Below are 25,117 nucleotides of genomic sequence, written 5' to 3'. Positions count from 1 at the left end.
TTCCAGCTGGCTTATATTGGAGCTGTCCGAGGGCTGCACTAACTTGTGCTGGCTCAGAGAGCTTGCTGGTTCTGTTAAATGCCGAGAGGCGCTGGGTCGATGTGCAATGAACGTGAGGAATGTGACTAGGCAGCTCCTCTAGGGGCTGCGGGAAGAAGAGCCACCACGCATTGCATGCCAGCTCCAGGAGTGGCCCCTTCCCACTGTGGATAAGGAAACCTCCTGGCTGCAGGTTACTCACCAGCAGCCGAGCCAGCAGCTCCTGTGGTAGAGTGGCCCTGGGGCTTGACCGACACCCTGTGAACAGAAAGGGGGGACATCCCATCAAGCTCTGAAGGGATCTTTGCATTCGTCTCTGAGCTTTACCTGTGCCCTTGACGGCTGGCTGTGTCCTTGCAGTGAGCCGGAACCAGAGCCAAGAGCTGATCCCCACCCCCACCTGGGGGAAGACGCCTCTCGCTACAGAAGGACTAAGGGAGGGTGGATAAAATACGGGGACTCGCCTCTGTTCTCCTTGCCAAACCTTCTGGCCAAGGGCAGCCTGCCTTCCTCCTGCATCCTCTTTACCACCCTAACCGATGTCTGCAGGAGGAGAGGCAGGGCTAGCCCATAGGCTGCTGGGCTCAGTTGAAGCAGCAGCCCAGGCCATAAAACCTGCAGAGCAGAAAAAAAGCCATCTCAGTACGGAAATATCCTCTTCCTGCACCAGCTCTCTCTTTCCTACACTAGACAGGACCCCTGGCCTCGCCACCGCCAGCCAGACCTCTCTGCCCAGCCTGAACCATGCAGCGATTCCCACCCCCTCCCCCTTCACACCTGTCAGTGTCTGCCTCCAGCACCAAATCAAGTGACACATGACTGACCCCCACCTTTTGTTGAGTGTAGCATCATCATTGACAGCACAGTATTTCATAACTCCAGTCCCACTTGGAAAGGCTGTGTTCTCACAGCGTGAACGCAACACACCAGCTTGATAAATAAAGAGGAGACTAGGAAAACCAATACTATCAAGTGAAACCATAACAGGTGCTCAGGGAGGTTTGAGCTCTGACCTTCACATCCACACACAGACCTGCGCCATTTGAACCACAGACGCAACTGCTGTCTGCTGAGTGGACAGGAGGGGGACTTAACACACACTATGCCAGAGGGTTACATTGCTAGACAGTATAGAATAGTGGAGATCAGGAATCCCCGGGGGTCTGTCCCCACCTGTAGTAACTAAAGCACGTATATTTGGCATGCTCAATCTGAAAGACAGTGTAGTTGAGTGCACAATACTTGGGTCTGCCTTATTAGAAATGTGGCTTCTAGTCTCAGCTCTCCCTGAAGTGACCTTGCGCAATGTCACTGTTAATTTGTTCAGTGTGGGGAGGGGGCTGGCTAATACTTGACTGCTTAGGCTTCCGTTCTGAGGCCTGGGTCAGTAATGAGGTTTGTGCAGTGTGTGGAAACATAAGCAATAGTCAGCAGAGATGAGATTTGGATGTAGTGTCTCCCAGTTCAGTGCCTTAGGCACTAGGGTAGTGTGGGTGAGAGGCAGGAAATCCTGGGCTAGGGTTGGCTTTTGCAAAACAAGAATGTGATGGGCTGTATCAGCCCTGTAACAGCCAGGAAAAAGTTAACAGAGGGACCAGTGAAGAGGGACTGAGCTATGGAAGCTGCAGAACCAGCATGACTGACCACAGGGGATGCTGGAGCGGAAGAGCCCCTGTGACACCAAACCCTGGCATGCAGGGGCACTCAGCCAGTGAGTGTTCCCTGTTCCAAAGAACCAGGTCTGGCTCAGATCCGGGGTCCATTTTACCCAACCCCATGATGTTCTGGAGCGGGAAGGCTCAGATAAATAAGTCTGATTAGGGCCTGTCTCATCTAAAAGCTCAGACCCAGAGAGGCCTGCATCCAATGGAGAGGGGGAGGGTCACTTACATTGGCCATTCTGGGAGAGTCACCCAGGGACTGCAGGGTGTTGGAGCAGAGCTGGCGGACCTCGAGCTCCATGGTGCGCCTCCCGTCTGCTTCCTCCTGATGGTGAGAAATAAGGGAGACACACTCGGATGGCAGAGTGAAGGGGTGAGGGTGGAAAGGCAGATTCTAATTCCCATCTAAAGAACAGGCCAGCAAACTGGATCAGTCTATGAGTGATGCCGAGGCTTCGGGGGCCATGGCTCACGTAGAAGCAGAGTTTGATGGATCAAGAACCGAAGATGTGGAGTGTTGGAACAAGGTGTGGGATGCTGATGTTCCCGGTCAAAGGGGTTGGGGTGGGTGGGAGGAAAAGAAACCAAAGGATCCAATCACCCAATGGGAACAGGATAAGGCAGGGACAGCAGTTCCCACGGCCTACCCAGTTTAAGCCAACAGGCCCCGGCATTTTGCCTGAGCGAGCCCAGCATCTCTTACCATGGAGTGGAGTGCTGGGAAGCGGCTGCCAATGTCCTTCCTCAGGGCAGTCTCATCCATGTCCCTCACGCTTGCAAGGCTCTGTGCAAGAGAAGAGACACAGGACATGGCGATGACGTGTCAGGCAGACAAGCCCCAATGTGTAGAGTCTCCATCAGCAGCTAGGTTACCACAACCCAGACTTGGAAGGAATAAAGTTATGGCCCTTACGGAGAGCAGCTTCCAGCTGGTGCCGGACTCACCTGTCTCTGGGAGGGGCATTTGACCCCTTTGTTTGCACTAGGCTAGTATCACTTATGGTTGATTCAACAGGATAGTTGTACCTGGTGCCAGCTGGGGTGGTGTGTGCTGAGGGGATGGCGGGGCCTGGTTTGGAAGAGCGGGGCCTGCCCTGATTACTTATCACTACTGATGTTATGGCAGTGCCCAGAGGCTCCAGTCAGGATCAGGCCCTGTTGCACTGAGTGCAGCACAGTGCAGACAGAGACAATCTCTGTCCTGAAGGGCTGACAGTCTAGAGACCCACACAGACAGGTCAGGGATAGGGAGACAGCATCCGAGGGCTCCTCCCTGCCCCCATGCTGGGGTGAGGAAACCATGGGGGAGCTTGGAAGGGAGAGCTTAATGTCCCTTCATGCGGCCTTACCAAGGGCCAAGGATCTGGCCCATTGTCTCTGCCTGCTCAGCTCCTACAATGGTCACTTCCAGAGTGTACCAGAGATGTATACTTCTGCTTTCTGGCCTTGGGCCAGCCACTTCCCCTCCCAAAGCCTTGCTCTCCGCAGGTATAGGCTGGGCTAAAAGCTAACCCTGCCCTGAGCCCAGGGAGAGGTGAATGCGCAGGACACTCTGGGGAGAGGTGAAGCTCATGACGATGGTTATTATTTCTCTCCCTGGTTCCCTAATGCAGCCCATTGCTGACTAGCCAGCAAAGAAGAAAACAAACAGAGCCAGGTGCTGGGAATGGAGTAGCCTCTCTCCTCCCATCTGCAACACCTGCCCTGGCAAGGGGGGGGGGGGTCAGAGCATGTTCTCTAGGGCCAGAGAATGGCAGTGAATCTGGGAGCAAGCAGATGGGGAAAGAGGGTCAGAGCCTTAGAGGGTCAGTGTGTCGTGGGGAAGGCAGTAGGGGGCAGGAGTCCAGGCTGAGTTGGTGATGGAGGGAACCTTGTACCATCTGTGCCATGGGCACTTCCCCAGTGTGCTGTGGATTTCCCACTCTCTCCTCACTCACTCTGGTCTTCCTTGGCCTTTCCTCGTCCTCGCTGATTGGTGCGAGCTGTCCCCTGGGTGACGAATAGGCCTTTCGTTTGGTGCCTAAAATGGACAGAAGGAAACTAAGTTTGCTCTTAAGCAAAGTAGCCAGTCATGGGATTAGAGGGAAGGTCCTCTCATGGACTGTAGCTGGTTAAATGACAGGTAAGAATATATTTTCAGTTTTCACGATGAGGTAAATAGTGGGGTCTCCAGAGATCTGTACTGGAGCCTTTGCTGTTCCGGGGTAAAATGGTGAGGTGGCAAAATCTGTGGATGATACAAAATTACTCACCATAGTTAAATCCAACTTTCCCTCTAATTTTTGACAGGCCATGTGTGCAAAAATTTTCTTCTGTGCAAATTTTTGAAGCAGAGTTCAAATTTGTGCACCATGAGGCAAATGCGCCCAAGCGAGTAAAATGCTTATACATTTAAAAAGTTTTAATTTGCAATTTGTGATAATAATAGTTTTACACCATGTTATTTTATAATGTCATTTTTAAATACTTAGAAAAAGGAAATTTAACCATTCTTCATGAAGCAGAAGTTAGTTTTAAGCATTACGTTTTAGGATTTTTTTATAACCAATCATGAGTATATATCAAGCACATATTAATCATGATCATTATCAGTCCATAGGCTTCTGCCCGTTGGTGTCCACTTTCACCTTTCATTCGGTACACGTCTGAAAAGATTTTGATAAACATATAATAAAGACAATTTAATAAGTATGCCATTATGTCAATTTATATGGGTTTTCAGATAGAGACATCATAAGTAAAAAAAGAAAAACACGAGTTTGTTTTGAATTAACAATTTTCCTAAAAAATATCAATAAATGAGTATCAGCCAAGAATAAGATATGTAATTACAAATGCATTTTAATTTCCTTATTGGTTGAAATGTCAAAAACTGCTAAACTAACCTTACTGTTTTTCCCTGTGATCTTTTTTATTTGCCCATTCAGTATAAACTCTGTCCATATCTATCAGTCCTCCATCCAGCTGGTAACTCTTAATACACATCAGCATGTCCAAATGATCTACTTGTAAACGATTCCGTAGTTTGTTTTTTAGCAAGTTCATTAAGCTAAAGCCATGCTCACAGACTGCACTTGATGCTAGGAATGTTCCTCCAATATCCATCAACTCCACAAGATCCTGAAACTGTTCGCTCTGGTGAGCAAATGTCACCATATTCAGGAAACTTAAAACCAATTGGCTTTTGATTCTTTCGGCTACTGCAAACTTGAAGTCATTGTACTGACTGATAACAATATCTTCAGCAAGAAAGTCTTTGTATTTTGAACATAGGGATTTGACCTGATGAATTACAAATTGAAGTCACACTTAACTATTGCTGCACAATCAAAAGTGGACCACTCCTGGACTTCATCCTCTGGAAACCTGTCTGCTAAATGTGCACACAAGATGTTTATGGAAGTTATTATGGAACCGGTATCAATTTCATTATTTTCTTGAGAGCTCATATCTAAGAGAGCCTTAACTTTGTCACTCCATAAGACTGAATCTCCAAGGTACTGTCTTCTGATCTTGTTCAGTTTACCTCAGGCAAGGTGAAATGCCTCAAGAGGTGTAAGACACCATTTCTGGAGCAGTGTGGATAGTGAAGCCAGCTCCAACAAAACATCATTCAAAACTTCTAATGTTATTTGGTATTCCATGGTATTCAGCTTTTTGTGGCACTATTTAGAAACTGAATCAGTATCTTTGTCTTGCTCAAAATATTCCAGAAGAGGATTATAGTTGCGAATAATTGCTCAAAGTGCAAAGTGCCTAGATAACCAGTGCACTTCACTGAGTGGCCTGAAAGCCACTGACTCACATTCAGAAGCATCCACTATTTCCTGAAATTTGCATTTTCTCCTGGATGACCGACAGAACACCGTGCAGACAGTTCTCATTAAGGTTTTGATGTCTCTGATCAGTTTGACCTCTTTCCATGCATCAGAAATCCCCAAGTCTTCCTGGTGTGCAACGCAATGTTGCTGGACTAAGTGTGGAATATCACGTTTCAGCTGAGCCACCACGCCATTGAGTTTGCCCAACATCATGGAGGCACCATCAGATGTGAACATCACCATTTTCATTAGATCAAGTTGGTGTTTTTTTATAAAACTCTTTGATTGCAGACACTATTGAAACGGCATCACATTCTTGCAATCATAATAGTTCACCAAACAAAGTTTTATAGTCTGCAGAATTTATGGATCTATATTTAAAGTAAAGTATCTGTTAATGGATATAGCAGTGCTTTCATCAACAGCTAGAGTATGAAACATTGCCGATGCTATTTCATGCATGAGGTCATTTTGGACATTGCAGCCGATAATTTTTACTTCTCCAGCTCACTGGTATGCACACATACTTTTCCATATGGTCATTAATATCCTGAACAGAAAACACTGAGTTGTTCATTTTAATAGCCAACAACACATTGTCAATAAGTACTGTGACAAAGCTCTGTCCTTGCCTCCATGGGTCCTGCATTTCCTGGTGGATTTCACTACCCTCAGAGGCTCACTGTGAGCCTCCACGTAACCCTTCTCTCTCTAGAGACAAGGGTCACAGTCTACTGAGCCATTTTCATCATAAGCCAGCAAGGGAGGTGAGGAGAAGTTATCCTTCCTTGCACAGTCTCTGTTGTCTCCCAGTCTCAGTGATTAATCAGGGGGCAAAAAGGGGGGGAGCCCGGGCCCACCCTCTTCTCCAGGCTCCAGCCCAGGGACCCTAATAGTATCAGCTATGGTAGCTGACCTTTTAGAAACATGACATATACAATTCCCTGGGCTACTTCCCCCACAGCAGCCCTCACTTCCTCAAGCTCCACTTCACCCTTACCTCAGGGCCTCCTTCCTTGTGCCTGATATGGTGTGGACTACTCAGTCTTCTAACAGCTCAACTTCCTCCCCCAGGTCCTGACATGCACACCCAATTGACTAAATGGGAGGCTTTTAACTAGTTTCAGCCAGCCCCTGATTGGCTTCAGGTGTCCCAATTAACCTAGCCTTTTCCCTGCCTTCTGGAAAGTTCTTAATTGGCCCCAGGTGTCTTAATTGACCTGGAGCAGTTGCCATTTCACTTATCCTGGTACCAGGGATTTGTTTAGCCTGGAGCTAATATATCTATCTCCCACTACTTTTCTATAGACAGTTGGCCTTGCCCCATCACAGTACATTGTCAATAAGTACCTTGATTTCTTCTGGGTTTGAGTGCTTGTGTTCAAGATTAATTTGCCTCCTCTGCTTTTCAACTGGACTTTCAAGAATCATGCTAAGCAATCCGCTCCGTGAGGAAGGGTTTTTGTTTCTAAGCCCGGTCTACCCTAGGAGTTTCGCAGCCACTGGGAATCGTCCCAGACCTGCAACACTATGCTATCCCACCAATCTGTGCTTGTTTCCCGGGCCCAGAATCGGCGTTCCACGGCATGAACCTGCCCCATTAGCACCATGATGCCCACATTGCCAGGGCCCGTGCTTTCAGAGAAGTCTGTGTCCATGTCCTCATCACTCTTGTCACCACGCTGACATTGCCTACTCGTCCAGTTTCGCTTTGGCAGGTTCTGGTGCTGCATATACTGCTGGATAATGCACATGGTGTTTAATGTGCTCCTAATTGCCAAAGTGATCTGAGCGGGCTCCATGCTTGCCGTGGTGTGGCATCTGCACGGAAATAGGCGTGGAACGATTGTCTGCCCTCTGACGGAGGGAGGGGCGACTGACAATATGGTTTACAGGGCTGGCTTATAGGAAATTAAAGTCAACAAAGGGGGTGGCTTTACATCAAGGAGAAACAAAAACAACTGCCACACAGAATGGCCCCCTCAAGGATTGAACTCAAAACCCTGGGTTTAGCAGGCTAATGCTCAACCCACTGAGCTATCCCTCCCCCTGGTATTCCAGGTAGGACTTAATCTCCATTAAACTTTTCAAGGTGCCCCTGACACACCTCACCAAAATGATTGTCAGCCGTTGAATTCACAGAGGGAGGGAGGAAGGGAGGGAAGGAAGGGGGGAGCAAATGAATACAAAACAAATCTGGTCTATTTCTTGTTTTGATCCACTCCATCTATCTTTTACATCTTTGGCTGGCAGCAGACGGTGTAGTAGGACTGCTAGCCATCCTCATCTCCTGGCTGCTCGGCACAAGATGGTGCAATAGGACTATTAGCCAGTCTCATCTCCTGGCTGCTTACCAGAAGACGGTACAATAGGACAGCCGGCAGGACTAAAGAGAAGGACCTGGTCGAGTCACTCCTATTTTAGTCCCTGCGCCCATGCCTGCCCAGGTGCTCCTGACCAACCTTACCGAGGTGGCCAAGAGCACCTCGGACATGATGACGATGGTTATCAGGCCTATTGCACCGTCTGCTGCCACAAGGCAATGAGCTGCTGCTGTGTAGCAATGCAGTACCGCGTCTGACAGCAGCCAGGAGACGTATGGTGCCAGTGAGCTGAGCGGGCTCCATGCTTGCCGTGGTATGGCGTCTGCACAGGTAACTCAGGAAAAAAGGCGTGAAATGATTGTCTGCTGTTGCTTTCACGGAGGGAGGGAGGGATGGAAGGAGGGCCTGAAGACATGTACCTAGAACCACCCGCGACAATGTTTTTGCCCCATTAGGCACTGGGATCTCAATCTAGAATTCCAATGGGTGGCGGAGACTGCGGGAACTGTGGGATAGCTACCGACAGTGCAACGCTCCGGAAGTCGATGCTAGCCTTGGTGCTGTGGAAGCACTCCACCGAGTTAATGCACTTAATGCACTTAGAGCATTTTGTGTGGGGACACACACAATCGACTATATAAAAACAATTTCTAAAAAAACCGACTTCTATAAATTCAATCTAATTTCATAGTATAGACATAACCTTAGTCTTGTTACATCATCTACATGAGACTTACTTGACGGGTGACGCTTTAAGAAATCCAACTTCCATACATCGTTCCACATTCTTCCTGTTAAAAATTCTCCCGAAGCTCTGGCATCTCAACAAATTACACAAACCACTCCGTTGTCCTTATCATATGTGAATATTTCACAAAGTTTAACAAGCATTACACTATGTGACTTCGGTGTAACCGTGTCTATAGTCTCATCCAACCATCCAGATTTAAATGAAGTCTCTGGTTTTTTACGCTTTAGACCTCTAGACAGTGACATTTTGGGATTGATTTTTTTACCAGATTGGTTTATTTAAAATTAATACTTTTATTACATGACTACTATTTCAATGCGCTTAACAGTGTGACTGGGCAAAAGGGAGATCATTCAGATCAGGATACCAGAAGTTTGTGCATAGCAAAAAAAAGCGGTAAAATGGTAAAACATCACGAGTAAATGTATGAAGTCCAATGCCTTTGAAAGATTTCAGTCACGAAAACAACACTTACCTTTGTTCAGTTCTGGGAAATCTTTGCAGTCCTTAGCAACTACGGCCAGGCATTTTGACTTATTCGCACGTAATTGAGTTTGTACACAGCCAAATGAACAGACTACAAGGAGATGTGTGGATCCCGACAGTCAGCATTTCGAACGTGGAACATTGATCACATCGGGACGGTCGGGACCCACACATCTCTTTGTAGTCTGTTCATTTGGCTGTGTACAAATTCAAGTACGTGCAAATAAGTCAAAATGCCTGGCCGTAGTTGCGAACAATGTCAAAAGTCACCCACAAATGATATTTCGGCCTGGCTCCTATGTAGTATTTCATTTTTTGTGCGTGCGGTGTTTCACCATGTGCGTGGGGTTTAGGATCTGTGTGCGCGCTCACACGCGCACAGCTTAGAGGGAACAGTGCTTAAGTCCCAGGCAGACTGCAAAGAGTTACAAAGAGATCTCGCTAAACTGGGTGACTGGGCAACAAAATGGCAGATGAAATTCAGTGTTGATAACTGCAAAATAATGCACATTGGAAAACATAATCCCACATACAAAATGGCGGGGTCTAAATTAGCTGTTATCGCTGAAGAACGAGATCTTGGAGTCCTTGTGGATAGTTCTCCGTAAACATCCACTCAATGTGCAGCGGCAGTCAAAAGAGCTAACAGAGTGTTGGGAATCATTAGGAAAGGCATAGATAATAAGACAGATAATATCATATTGCCTCTATATAAATCCATGGTACGCCCTCATCTTGAATACGAGTGCAATTCTGGTCACCCTATCTCAGAAAAGATATAGTAGAATTGGAAAAGATACAGAGAAGGGCAACAAAAATGATTAGCGGGATGGAGCAGCTTCCATACAAGGAGAGATTAAAAAGACTGGGACTGTTCAGCTTAGACAAGAGACAACTAAGGGGAGGCATGATAGAGGTCTATAAAATCATGACTGGTGTGGAGAAAATGACTAGGGAAGTGTTATTTACCCCTTGACATAACACATGAACCAGGGGTCAGCCAATGAAATTAATAGGCAGTGGGTTTAAAACAAACAAAGGGAAGTATTTCTTCACACAATGCACAATCAACCCGTGAAACTCGTTGCCAGGGGATATTGTGAAGGCCAAAAGTATAATTGGGTTTAAAAGAACTAGATAAATTCAAGGAGGATAGGTCCATTAATGGCTATTAGCCAAGATGGTCAGGGATGCAATCCCATGCTCTGGGTGTCCCTAAACCTCTGACGGCCAGAAGTTGGAACTGGATGACAGGGGATGGATCCCTTGATAATTGCTCTGTTCTGTTCATTCCTCTGAAGCACCTGGTATTGGCCACTGTCAGAAGACAGGGTACCAGGCTAGAGGGACCATTGGTCTGACCCAGCATGGCCATTCTTATGAAGAGTCACTGGGGAGCTAAGCTGGTAGAGGGAGCTGCCTGGTGGGTCAGTTCCCCCTTTACTGGCCCCCAGGCTGCCCGGTGGTGATTCCAGTGCTGCCCTATGGCAGCAGGCCTTTAGCCCAGCGTGGGGATGGCATGGAGGTGGGCGTGTAGGGTGGAGCACAGGGCAGTGGCTTATGTGCATGTGCAGAGTAGGGCACAGAGCCTGGGTGGAGTCACTTCTTGCCCTCTCAGCACTGGGGTTTTGCTGTCACTGTGACTACTTTCCCCCCTTTTATTCCTGGCACTCAATACTGAGCATGGGCCTACCTGGATCAGGAGGCTCAGCACAGAAAGTGCTGCAGTGGCTGCCCACTCCTGCAGCTGGGGTTTGTGGTCCCGGGTCTTGTTTTTGGGCCTCCTTCTGCTCCTCCGTGTTTGTGGATACAGGCAGAGAGTGGGTTAATTTCCTGCAATCACGGTCACTAATAGAACGCCCTGGGGGCGACAGGGACAGACAACTGTGTGGGAACTGTCTGCACCTTACGGAACCCATGGCAAGGGATTTCCACCAATCACTGCCTGGAAAGTGTCATATTACTTAACACCGAGATTGGGCATTTCCTCTTCCAGTCCCTTTACAAACATTACCCACACCTTCCAGACCCCAGTGAAGATTGTGAGTCTTGTTAGCCCCGTTATGAAGCTAGGAAAACTGAGGCAGTGAATGACCCTTTGTGCACTGGGATGGAACTTCCTGCCGGGACAGAAATAGAAATGTGGTGACTTGTCACAGCGAAAGGCTGCTGACTCCTACCTGGGGCAGAAGAGTCCGTGGGGCCTGGCTGGCTGGAGTCCAGATTTGTCCTGTCCATTTGGAGAGGTGTCCATCCTGTCATTCAGAAGGGCAGTGGTGGGGTGAGGTGTCATGTGACTGATTCTATGTAAGGGCAATAGGAATCAGAGGGGAACTGGGATAAATCTGTATTGTGCAAGACTCTTCTGGGCAGAATTCCTACTCACCAATAGTCTGAGTCAGCCTTTGTCAGAGACGGTCCAAAAGCCCCATATTGACTCCTAAGACAAGAACCAATGTAAACAGATCACAGGAGTTTCTCTTCTACTGCACAGACCTCAGAGCATTCACACCTCCCTCTTGGGAGGCCAAGCTAGCGCTCTGGTGCCCAGTGCCCTGCATTGCCACGTGGAATGAGACCCAGGCTCAATTCCCTGTGCTGGTCTGCGGCTCCCAAGATGGCTGGAATTGCTCCAAGTGGGGGAACCTCCATTTACATGGGGAGGCTCTCTGCTTGACTAGGGGCTTTGAAGGGGATTCCGTTGGGTTCCCCCGAGCCAGAAGGACGTAACCCATGAGCTGGAGAGCACCAAGGAGCCAGAGACATTGCGAGGCTCAGCTGGAGGTAGATGCAAAGAGCTGTAGCACTGAAACGTGGGATCCCCCTTCCTTGGGATAAAACCTTTGTGGTACCTCTCCTCTTCCTTGGGATTCAGCATGGCGGCACTACCATCATTTGGTTCCATGAGGTATTTGAGTTTATGAGGTATGTTCTGACCAAGAAGTGACCTATTCTGGCCCACCGCATTGCACAGCCACCAAACCAGCAGTGCTTGAGACAGCATCTGATCATGACTCACAAAGCCATTTGTAATATAAATATGAAAAACTCGGGCATCTCAGTCATGAAAAATGCATTGGCGTCTGTTTCCAGCAATGGCACGTGTGGGGCTCGGTAGCACCCACAGTTCCAGCCCCAGCCGTGGTCGCTTGACACACAGTCAGCCAGTTACAGATCACAATGATCATTTGCACAAGCAGTCACCGCAACTGCTTGGATCATTGCTGCAACCATGCACACAAGTTAAGAAGCAGTTGTGGATATCCTTCTGAATTTTGAGGTTGATGAGACATTTACTCTCATAATAACAGTAGTGATTCTCTAATATAGCACCCTGCGTTAATATACCACTGTTCACCCAGAAGGATCCCACAGGAATTATACTGACAGGTTTCAGAGTAACAGCCGTGTTAGTCTGTATTCGCAAAAAGAAAAGGAGTTATACTGTTTGCACAAGCTAGAACTAAACATTATATTAGTTTATGTGTCATTATATAATGCCGGCATCTGTAATGTTCACTCCATGTGTCTGAAGCAGTGGTTTTTTACCCACGAAAGCTTATGCCCAAATAAATCTGTTAGTCTTTAAGGTGCCACCGGACTCGTTGTTTTTGGGGATACAGACTAACACGGCTACCCCCGATACTAAACATTATGTTGATTCTGTAAAAGACATTGCGGATGAACAGCAACTTTGGCCTTGGAAAGGAATTCTGGCTGTGTATCACGCCGCTTTCTGCCTACCTGGACCAGGAGACTCTGTGTCAGGTGGCTTGCCATCTCTGGCTGACACTGCAGTCTCTTGCACTGCTGTGTCTGTCAATAGAAGAGAAGGGTTCCATTTCTGGTTGAACCCCCAGGGGAATGCTCTGAATGATAGTGCTGAAGGGAGGGGACTTTTCTGTACCCAAAGCAGCAGGACTTCCCCAGCTCTGCTTGTCCCCACTTCTCTAGTTAATAACAGATCTCCCTCAGGAGACAAGGAGAGTGCAGACAAGGCCGGGATGGCCCATCAGAGAATTCCCTGCCAGTCCAGAAGGGCTAGAAATGTCTTGTGACACTTCAATGAACCTGATTTCCCTGAATAACAAATACAGTCACACCTGGGTCACCAAAGAACTTTCTCAGTTACAGAGAACACCTGTGTGACCCAGAAAGGAGCAATTCTCTAAACAGAGGCAAAGCCACCGCAGCTCTCCTTCTCACTGTCACAGGTTGGTGCCAACAATCACAGCCCCCGACTCCCACACAGACTGCGCAATGGGGTCTCAGCAGTGCAGGCGGTGGGGACTAGCTTGCAGCAAACACAGCTTGGAGGGTTTAGAAATCTACTGCATGCAGTGCCTGGGGAGGGAGAACTGCAGGGAGATGGAGACTCCAAGAGCCCTCCTCATTCAGGCAGTGCAGACCACAAGGCCTCTGGAAAAGTTGAATGCCAGGCAAAGCAGAACCTCAGTAATGGGAAGGAGGGGGCTGACCCACTGGAGGGAGTTGGCAAAGGGCAGGTATAGCCTATAGGTAGCGCCCTACCAAATTTACGGTCCATTCTGATCAATTTCATGGTCATGGGATTTGAAAATCATTTTCAGGGTTTCAGATGTTTACATCTGAAATGTCACAATGTTGTAGTTGGGGTTTAGCCCCAAAATGGAGTTGTGGAGGATTCGCAAAACTGTTGTAGGGGGGTTGTGGGATTGCCACCCTCACTTCTGCACTGCCTTCCAAGCAACCGGGGTATGTACCCGGAGGGGGGTCTGATCTCCCCCGTGAGGCTGGCCGTGCAGGGGAAGTGCAGGGGAAGTTCTGTCCCTCCCCAGCCCAGAGGGGACTAGCAGCTGGAGCCAGGGGCATGGTAGCCTGCCCTTCCCCGCCCCTCCAATAGCCAGATTTCATGGGGGAGGTCTGATTTCATGGTCCATGACTTTTTCATGGTTGTGAATTTGGCCTACCTATGGGATGGTTTAGGTTAAGAAATAAGTAGAAAATAGGTTTTTGGCCTAAGTTAACTTAAGTGTAGAAGAGTTTAGAAAACTGAAGTTGTTAGTGTGAGCAAAGTTAGCAATAAGTTGGAGATCCTGTTATGGGAAAGTAAGAGTTAGCAAGGACATGGCCCAGGGTTATGCTACTGTTAGGTTTTGGTTATAACTGGCTTAAGCAGGGTTTTTAATGCGTGTTTTTGAGAATTGTAATTGTTTTATTAAAATGTTATCTATACTAATAGTATGGGAAGGATATTGGTGCAGATGTTAATGTAAACCACGTGTAATGTAAAGAGTCAATAAGGAGGCGATGGAAATATAATTAGTGTAAGGGGCAGTTGCACGTTCAATAGTATGAGAATGGCTTCTACTGGGAGTTGTTTTGTTAATTCGGTGAGCACTCCAATTAACACTCCAAGGATACCGTTATGTCCCAGGGTTCTAAGGCTATATTTCACGCTGTTGTCAGTGAACTGATCCCGCATTGATCCACAATACAACAGTTATACACACACTCAGTGATGACAGTGTAAGTGGTAATTGTGCACCTCTTTGCTTGACTAATCATTTTCCTTTTGAATGAAGTTTGGTTTTATCATTCATAGTGTTGCCTAAATACATTTTCTGTAACCGACCTAGATGCTTGAACCTGGGTTTTGCTGCAGCCTTATCTGTAACAACTTACTATGAATTGGAAACATTTCAACATCAAGGTTACAGAAGGTTATGCAGGGAAAGGGGTGAATCTGAGGAGTCTGTACCCGTTTCCTACTTACCTGAAGCAGCAGGCCCAGACAGGGAAGGGCTGCAACTCCCAGTGGCTGCTGTATCTTCCTTCCCCTGGTCTGTGGCTGTGGATAAGTGCAAAGGGGAGGGGGTCATTTCCTCCTTTCCTGGTCACTGATAGAAACCCCAGGGGGTGACGTAGACAATACAGATGTGTGGGGAACTAATCACACTGCACCGCACCTCTGGAGAGGGACTGCCACCAGTCACAGCCCAGAGCATTTATATTGCACACCCATCTCCAAGGCATTTGACAAACACCTAACCCCACAGGTAGGGAGCCAAGATAACATGGGCAGGGGCAATAGGGGCCAGGGGGAAATCTGGGGAGAATCTGCCCCAAATTCTTCCCAAACCAGCAGGATTCCATTAGAGATTTTAGCCCAAGAGGCCAGGACTTCCCCAGCTCTGCTTGTCCCCGCTTCTCTAGTTAATAACAGATCTCCCTCAGGAGACAAGGAGAGTGCAGACAAGGCCGGGATGGCAGTGCTGCATTGGGGTCCCATCAGAGAATTCCCTGCCAGTCCAGAAGGGCTAGAAATGTCTGGGGGTTTAAATAAAGCTAAAATGCTCCAAGGAACCTTGGAGAAAACAAACCTCCTCCATCAGGAGACCCTGACTCCCCAAGCACATGGAGATTCCATATAGATTCCCAGTAGTCCCCTGCAGGTACCTCTGGAGAGGACAGCAATGGGGGGAGAGGAGGGTCCATTTCTGGGGAGAATTCCTACTCACCTCCAGACTGGACCAGCAGTTGGCAGAGGTGGCCTTAAAGATCCATATCGGCTCCTAAAACAAGAACCAACATGAATGAGTCCCTGGGGCTTCCTTCCCATGACACAGACCCCACCCTACTCACACATGGTTCTAGATGGGCCAAGGAGATCCAGATTTAGTTTTTTTGCTGCCTGCCTGGCTGGAGAGGCAAGATCGCTATGGCGAGACCTCAATATTGATGTAAAATTTTTATTAATAGCATTATTATAACTTATTTTTATAATGTTAGGTCATTACAAATATGTTTGTGCCTTTACTGAACATTCAAATATACCTATAAGTATATTATCACCAGGATGCTTGAAAATATAAGAGTAGCCCAGTTTTAGTTAGCTAGGTTATAAAATGTTCATGCTAATCAAAGAAATTGCAGAAGGCTTCAGCTTTCTGTCATCCAGAAACAAGCAAATGTCCGGAAAATAACATCTCCTTGACCATAAAACTGTTTATGCCCCGCAAGAGTGTCTGTACAAACTTTAAAAGGCAGCTGTCCTCATTTTAATCTGCTTTAACTTTTATACTATTTTCTTTTTGTGCTATGTTTAAAATATGTGTTGATTATTGGCATTTGTGCTTTGTACAAAATATTTTAATAGAAGTTTAATTGCTATAACAAACCACTTGTAACTCTAAGGACCTTGGATCATGAATCAAAGCACCCAAAAGAGTGTTTTATCTACACCAGAACACCTCCCTCTTCTATAAACTGCCAGTTTATTATAGATCTAATCCTTTACCTCAATAAAATAAATGTTATAAAGAAAAATGTTTTAGGAAAGATCTGGCCCCATAGGAGAATGTGAGGATGTTATTTATGTTGGATATTCCAAAATGAATTTAGGAATGTGTTAGAACAATAAATCTAGGCTGTAAAGTGGGCTCTACCAGCCCCTCTTTGCAAGAAAACCCTCTGTTTGTGTCCTTAAATTTTTTAGTGAAAATTGTGTGTAGTTGAGAAAAAGTTTTGTAGAAAACCTTAGTTGATTTCTAAAATATTGAAATGACAAACTGTTTTGGAGGGCATATTTGCAAAGTATTTTAACTGAATGCAAAGTATTTAATGTGGTTTTCTAATATCATTGCTACGTGTAGTAAAATGCATTATGTACTAACATGAAATCTAATGACCTTGCTCAGCTGATTACCAATATAAGAAGACATTTAAGTCTAGACTATTTATTATATTAATGGGAAGTAATTAGTTACTGGCAGAGCTCTAGCCACTCCTTCCCCCAACTCAGAAAAATAGGAAGAATCATCATCAACAATTGTTCTAGAGAATCAACAACTTCTTCAATCACTATTTAAGCTAAAGACTCGTTAAGAATGATTTAATTTTAAAAGACTGCTTCAAGAACTAAAAATCTTTACAAACAGAATTTCATTTCCTGTTGAACCCTAATGAAACTGAAGAAATATCTCAGAAAATGAACTGAATAAGTTAAAAGTTAAAGACTAAATTTGAAGATGTTCTGAGAATCTCTCCAACAAAAACAAAGGAAATATAACTGTCAAGAAAGACTTACAACCCTAACACATATACACATTAACAAACTACCTATCCATAAGATGAAGAGGCTCCATGAATGTATGGAACCAATGAAAGGGCAAGAGAGATGTGTTTTTCTAAACTTGCATAGAAATAGGGAAGAGACGAGCATAAAAACTCTGAGTGAGCACCCTGCACATGCTCTGCTACCCTCCTCAAACTCAACTCATCCTTTCCCTCTCTACAAGCAAGCTGACACAGACAGAAGAGAGAAGACTTGCGAAGAAACCAGCCTAAAGAAACCTCCCTAAATCTTCAGCATGTGTTGGTAAGAGAAGTTAACTAGAACCCTGCCAAGGGATTAGAGTTATAAACTCTTGTAACAGTTTTGTTGTGATATGGAAATGCTGTTGTAATTTAAGATGTTAACAGTTTCTCCTGTTAACCACTAAATAGTTAGACCATGCATTTGGGAAAGAGACAAAGGCTAAACATTGGGAAATGGAGAAATAGTGGGATTTAACTGAATTTAAGATTCTAAATATTTTGTTAATTGGCCAGTCTCAAGACAGGTCCTTAAATGGTTTCTTCTAAGTAATTTAACTACTTTCTTCTTTTTCAGAGGATTTAGTTAAAATTGCTTACTTTGCCCATCTATATAAACAGTCTGGTTATTAATAGGATCCGCCTGCTCTTAAAATTAGTTTGCCCACCCATAAGTAGTCTTAGTGTCTATGACTCACAAAAATTTGGGGAAATAAGACCTTGGTTTCAATTTCCCAAAAGAAAAGTGTCCCATCAAAGGCAAACCTGCTCACAAAGGTGTCATCTGTTAAAAGCTCTCCAGAGAGAAGCATACAGATGAGACTGATCAGAAATCAGCCTTTTATCATTTGTGTTCTGTCTTTTGTTGTTTTGTTTAGTGTTTTCTTTTCAATAATAATAAATAGTTAATAACTGTGATTATTTTGCTTGGCTTTAATCATGGTGTCCCCTAAGGTATGTAAAAGAACCCCTGTGACTAAAATAGTGGAGTAACACCCTGAATTTTCAGAAAAAGAGATAGTAAGAGCTAGCCTAGCATTTCTTGTTTCTCTAAACGAAATATTTTTACTAAGTTGCAATTCTTCAACAAAAAACTTCAAATACAGACTCCAACGAGAGACTGCTGAATTGGAATTAATTTGCAAACTGGATACAATTAATTTAGGCCTGAATAGAGACTGGGAGTGGATGGGTCATTGCACAAAGTAAAACTATTTTCTTCCTCCCCCCCCCCCCCATTTCTCAAAGGTTTTTGTCAACTGCTGGAAATGGCCCACCTCAATTATCACTACAAAAGGTGCCCCGCACCCCCGCTCTCCTGCTGGTAATAGCTCACCTTAAGTGATCACTCTTGTTACAGTGTGTATGGTAACACACATTGTTTCATGTTCTCTATGTATATAAATCTCCCCACTGTATTTTCCACTGAATGCATCCGATGAAGTGAGCTGTAGCTCACGAAAGCTTATGCTCAAATAAATTTGTTAATCTCTAAGGTGCCACAAGTACTCCTTTTCCTTTTGAAATGAAGAAAATATTCTCTCTGAATCTGCAGAAGAGGCTACTGCCATCAAAAGAGGGTTTAGCATTTCAGCAAACTCTGGTTCCTTCCAAGTGGTTAGTCAGTGACATCTACCAGATCAATGTTTTTGAATTTCTTTAAAACTCTGACAGCAAGCACAGACGTCTAGAATATTTGCTTATTTAATTTCAGTTATGTTAACAGATTATATTAAATTTAAGCCTGAATATAGGTTGTCATACTTTTTACATTTAAATTTTAAATAGATTTATCTGTAAAAATGTATTTAATTTGAAGAAAAAAATCTTTTTACAATAAAAGTAGCCAATATTTTTGACTTTTTAATTGATTTTTTTATCCACCCTCATTCATGGAGGAATCAGGAAGAGAGAGGAAGGGGGCACTGAGGGAGAAGAACGAGGGTGCAGGGAGATGGAAGAAGGAAGGGAAGAAGAGGAGAGCTCAGATTCCTTTTCCCAGCCCCTCACTGGAATGTTTCCTCCAGATCAGCCTGCGGGAAAACTGGAAGATCCCCCCTTCCCTGTGTAGTATCTGGAAAGGTCCCTCACCCCTGTGCTGGGATGGTCGAGCCACAGAAGAATTTTGATGTCTCACATATAATCGCAGATGACAGTGAGGATGTGGATTCCTCCGTGAGTTCTGTGTAAACAGGTGCTGTACACTCCAGAAAATGCTCCCAACTGGCTGAAAAGCAGAGCCCAGACAGCCGTGTGCTCCCTCCTCCAGCTCCCAGAGCACTCTGAGCCACAGGGCCTACCCCCTTTGTGGCACAGGGCCTACCCCCTTTGTGACACAAGGCCACTGCTGACATCACAGAGGCAAGGTGGGCTGGGGCTGTCTGGCTAGGGCCCTTGGGATTTGCATCCCCCAGATTGGATTAAGGGAGGATTGCTCCTGGCTTTTGTTGGGAATTTTAATCCAAGGGAGCCCCAAGGCCTCCCCACAAACCCTGTCTGTATAATGTGTCATGAGAAAAGGAGATTCAACCACAAGGGATCTTGGGATTTTGGAACACACAGACATTGATCTGCTCAGTAGCACAGCAAACACCCAGTTAAAAATCTTTGTAACCTTTTATTAAAGACACAGAACAAGAAGGAAACATTTCACACATTTGAAATGTAGCATATTGAGTGAGGCTTTTGTTTTAACAATATTATTTTGCTATAGAGAGTTTTTAGAAGGGAAAAGCCCTGTCTGAAGGTCTCTTTGATGGTATTAAAGATGGTAATAACTGTCTTTTGTTTTTCCCTTTGTTATTTTGGGTTTTTGTTTGCTTTTGTTTGTTTGTTTTTTGGTAAAGAGAAGGGGTTAGCTAAGATGGGCTGGATCTGTTGTTGCAGACGGATGCTATTTCCGAAAAGATGGAACAAGACAAAAAGACACAAAAGGGAAGATTGAAAAAGCAGCTTCAGTTTCTGGTGTTGACTTTCACTTGCAGCCTTACTGCTGGCGAACTAAAGGCACAGCACACAGTCCGATCAGCCACTCTGAGACCTGGCAAACTTGTACCAGCATTGGGCTGCTTAGAACATTGCTTTTTGCTGCCTCTTTAGTCACAGGATCACAGCAGTGTAGCAAAGTATGCAGTCTTGGCCAGCTCAGCCAGACTCTTACTAAACAGAAGGCAAAAGGAGATGGAGAGGAAAGAGGAGAAATAGGAGGGAAGGAAAATGACACACAAAGGTGGGGGCGGTGGTGACAGCAGGAACCAAAGTCTTACATCCCAGGTGGTGTTTGGGATTTGGCCGGAGCCAGTGGAGGTGGCCGTGTCATCTGGGTCCCTCTCTCTCAGGCCTGGTCTGGACAGGACATTTCTCAGGATCAGGATCATGAAGGCCCAACAGCATTACAATAGATCCTGAAGTCCCTAGGAGATTGTGGATGTGGCAGCCATGCGATGAAGCTCACTTGTTCCTGTCCACCCTTCTCCCAGCTAGTCAGAGCACTTCATTCTCCCCCGAAAGTCTTTTTTCTAATGGACCCCAAAGGGAGCGATGGGTGGAATAGTCCTTCCTCTTATTATTTTGTCCACCAATTAGACCTCATTTCCGACACACCAGTTTTCGTCCCTTGATTTCCAGCCCCATAGTTCTCTTGTTGACCAGGCATGAGCTTAACACTGTCCTTGAGTTACTAGTTGGCCTTTCTGTTTGGGCTCATTCGGTCTGTCTCCCTTTCATCAACATTCCCTGTTATGAGTTATTGGAACATTTAATCAACTTTTTATCCACTTACCCAAAGTTAAGCTTACAATCGGGGTAGGCGTATGAGGCCCAAATTATTACAACAGGCTCCACTAGCCCGGCTGGATCATAACGTGGTGGCTTGTCTTGCTCTCTCCTCCCCTTGAGCCATTTCTTTATCCCTTCTTCTCTCTATGATTTTCATTCCCCCTTCATCTTCTCCCTCTCTCTCTCTCTCATTCTTTTCTTTTCTCTTCTCTTCCTCTGCACCTCCTCCAACCCCTTTCCCTGGGGCCTGTGAGCTCTTCCCCTGAGTGTCCCCAGCTCTCCTTCTCTCGAGGCCTCCCTGTTTTCTCTCTCTTCTCCCCCCACCTCTTTCTTTCCTTCTGTCCCTTTTTGACTCTTCCTCCCCTAACCCACTTGCTCCCCATTCCCCATGGGTGTCTTTCCCTCGTGCATGTCTCAGCTCCCTGCCTCCTCTCCCTGCTTTTTCCTACCCATATAGGTACACACCCATCTACTTTCTCTCTGTATCCACACACTCACACAGAGTGACTGAGGAAGAGTCTAATTTAGAATGAATCAAAGCTCTTGACTCTCTTAAGGAAAAGTCACCCAATTATAGAATGGTCCAGCTTTCTGATCATCTCAATGTTCCCTTGTAACAAGAGTATCTTGTCCTCCCAACTCCAGGCAGTATTGTCAGGGGCATCTGCTCTTCCAATGTGCCACTGAGGAGCAGTTTAGTGGCCATGAGAGATGCAAAGGCAGTCTAGAATTGTTCAGTGGACGCATATTTTCACTGGGCATTCCAGGGACTCAGTCAAAGGGGTGGGAAGCAACATGGCTGCTGATAGGTCTCTTTGATCTGTGTGTGAGGAAATTTCCTCTCTCTCTACAGTCTCTCCAAAAAGCACTATCAAGTGTTCATCATTCCAAGTGCTTTAGCAAGGTGGGTGAGGAATATTATCTCCATTTTACAGACATGGAAACTGAGGCACAGAGACAGGGAGGTCAAAGTTCTCAAAAGCAGCTACTGATTTTTGGGTGCCCTCATTTCTTGTGCCCAACTGGGGGCTGATTTTCAGTGGGGCTGTGGAGCCAGTGCTCCCATTGCCTTCAACTGAATTTGGGGCTAGAGCAGGTCTGGAGGTAAAAGGCCTCTGCATGGAGAGCCCTGGCTTTCTGCAGTGCTCTGGGGATGTGCAGGGCTTGAGAGTGGGCCTTGTGGCTTTGTTCCCTCTTCGCCCACCACCAGGATGATGTGGAGGTATCTCAGCTGGGGTCTCCTCATGGAGATTTCCTCCCCCAGAGCCTTCTACCATGGATTTCACCATGGGGGTGGGATGACTTAGCCCCAGAATCCCAAGAAACTCCATCCAGAAAACAATTCAGGCCAGATCAAAACCCTCATTGGACAAAGGATCACAGTACAGTATGAGTGAATGGAGAGAACAAGCAATGGCAGTGTGAAATTTTCCGTATTCTGCTACTTTCGGGAAGCCAAATTCTGCAACATGGGAAATTCACAGGGCCCAAATTCTTCTCTTACAGAGATGTGTCTTTAAATGACTCCCCTTGTCTGATTTCTAGCCACATGATAGCCCATGCTTATTAAATTCTTAGGGAACAATGTGCATGCCTATTTAGCACATTTGCAGAAGTGCAGATAGAGAGTGTATATTTTAATACATGATTGAATTCAAGCTTCTCTGGCTGCTCGCATTTCTGGGAACAATTTCAGCAACTGTTTTGATCATCAGAGAAGTTGTCACAATGAAGGCCCCGATCTTACAAGCTGATCATTGTGGGTGGCTCACTGCACCTAGGATGAAGCTCACCGAAGACTCCGCAGGCATCCACCTACACGGAGCTGCTAGCAGGGTTTGAGCCTGAGTGTTTGAAATGGGGTCCCCTTTCTACCTATGATTCATTTACAATGCAGCTGATGTAACAGTGACAACATAGTAGTGTGAGTAAAAATATCTGAAGGTGTAAAACTGCCATACAGTGGGGTCAAACTCAGTAGAAGTCCCAGTGCTATCACTAATTAAAATGGATTAATCATCTCTCTTGCATGCAGTGGTGACTATAAAGTAGCACATTAAAGGGAGATGTTTGTAAATGCTGAGATGAAAAAGCTGTATTCTTTCAGAGGTCCCAGTTTTACAATGAGATGAGTGTGGGTGGACCCCTGTGGCTGTACGGAGCTCAGACAAGTTTGGGGGCCAAAGTCACTGATCCTCTAACTGATCCACATGGAAGGACTTTTGTGCATGTGCAGAGCCGCAGTGAAGTCAAATAGACTAGTCACATGAGCAAACTCATGCAGAAGTGACACAATCCTGCAAACGGGTCCACTTGGGTGGATCCCTGCATGCATGTGGCAGACCCTCCTTGGCTTCCATGGAGCTCCTTGTAGGTGTAAGGACTCGAGTACATAGGGTAGCTTGTGGAATCCTGGCCAGAGTTTGCAGGGACAGGGCCTGATTTAAAACAAGATGCAACAAGTGAATTATCCATGCATACCTCATTCACACACCTGAACTAAGTTAATGAGGTTACAGCAGGGTTTTGCAAATTGAGTAAGAATTTTAAAATAGGGGTTTAGTTACAATATGGAATCTTATTAAAACAAGTGTAATGAACAATTTAGAATGTGGGGAGGCAAACAGTAGTTACAATGTTAGAACAGTGAAGTTTGGTTTGTTCATTTGATACAAAATAAAGTCATATTAATAATAGTAATTAAAGAAAATTTCATAAATTCAGCTCTACACTGACCCGCAAATGACCCGTCAATCCAGAGGTATTGAATGGGTCACACTTTATGTAATGATCTCAAGGCTATATAATTTTTTTGAAACAATCTGAGCTGGTGGTTTCAGCATGCAACAGAACATACCACACATTACAATTAACATTAAATTTATCAGCATAAAGAAAAGAATAATTGGGTGTAACAATTTTTAAAGTTGAAGACCAAGAGGGGGCCCATCCTTTAAGAATATCATACCAATAGTGTGTTATAATTTGTTCTGCTGGTGCAGATACTCTTTATAGTTCAGATCCCTGATGTAAAATAGCCAAACTGCGTGTCTGAACCTGGGCCTGTGTGATTTCAGTCAGTTGGATAATTTGGTTATTTTTCTTCATTAGTTTGTACAAACTTGTCCAATTGACCCACAAAGAAAAGTTAAAAAGTTTATAATATTACTGGTATCCAGTGTGTTAGTTCTTTTATCCTCATGAGTTGGGAAGTAATAGGTTAAGGTGGGAGTTTTTAACATAGTTATATTACACATACATTGCTCTACTGGTGGTTCTTGCCACAAAAGCTCCTCTAATCCAATGGCACGGTAGCAAGGTTGAGACTCACCAGTACAGCGCCTCCTGCTGGTCATCTAGGGAATTAGCTCTCCAGTGTACAGAGCGCCTCCTACTGGCCAGTGTCTCGCCTGCTGCTGGCGCCCATGTCCCTGCTGGACCCTGGTGCCCTTTACCTTGGGGTGCTGCCCCCTCAGTAACCCCGTATTCTGGGTTTCCCCTCCCAGGGGATCCCCCCAACCCTCTAAACCCACCTTGCCTCAGTGGCTACTGCCACTCATCATCTAGTCCCCGCTCACTGGGGCAGACTGCAATGTAATGGCCACTCATCATTGGCAAGGTGTTAGGACCTGCTGCCTTTGCCTATCCCTGGGCTGCCCCTCTGCAGCGCCAGTACCTTTTCAAAGGCCTTCATCAAGGCCTGCAGCCTGGGGGTTTAACAGGCTGGAGCTCCCCAGCTCCCTTTCCCAGGACTGCTCCACTTCAGGTACCTTACTCCCCTTCCCACTCACTCCAAAGATAGAGTGAGACTTCTCCAGCTTCTGGCCCACAGCCCTCTTATCAGGGCCAGCTGGGCCCTAACTGAGCTGGCTACAGTTGTGTACCATCCAGAAACGTATGTAAGGAAAAGGTTATTTTCATGTTTTGTCAGCAGAGGAGTTAAGACTGTCATATCTTTAGCTTGTACCCAATCCATCTCACTCCGTTAGCATAATAGCTAATGTTGTTCAGAACACCACAAGGCTAAGAGGTACGGCCCTTCGCAGCACTCAGGAACTGCTCATGGTAAGAATTCACTAAGGCCATTTGATGTAGCTGATTCCTACAGATAGCAGTCTCACATCCCGCTGGTGTGAGAAAGTGCTGTCTGCAGGAATTCGCTTCATCACATTGCAGTGTCAC

General features: G+C 45.8%; 1 pseudogene; it reads right to left on the bottom strand.

Moving 5' to 3' along the window:
• Nucleotides 1-15,628, bottom strand: part of LOC125632333 (maestro heat-like repeat-containing protein family member 1) — a 28,623-nt pseudogene extending 12,995 nt beyond the window's left edge.
• Between the last annotated feature and the right edge of the window lie 9,489 nt (nucleotides 15,629-25,117).

Source organism: Caretta caretta, chromosome 1 (assembly GCF_965140235.1).
Source record: "Caretta caretta isolate rCarCar2 chromosome 1, rCarCar1.hap1, whole genome shotgun sequence".
Lineage (NCBI taxonomy): Eukaryota > Metazoa > Chordata > Testudines > Cheloniidae > Caretta > Caretta caretta.
This window is presented reverse-complemented; position numbering and strand designations above follow the sequence as displayed.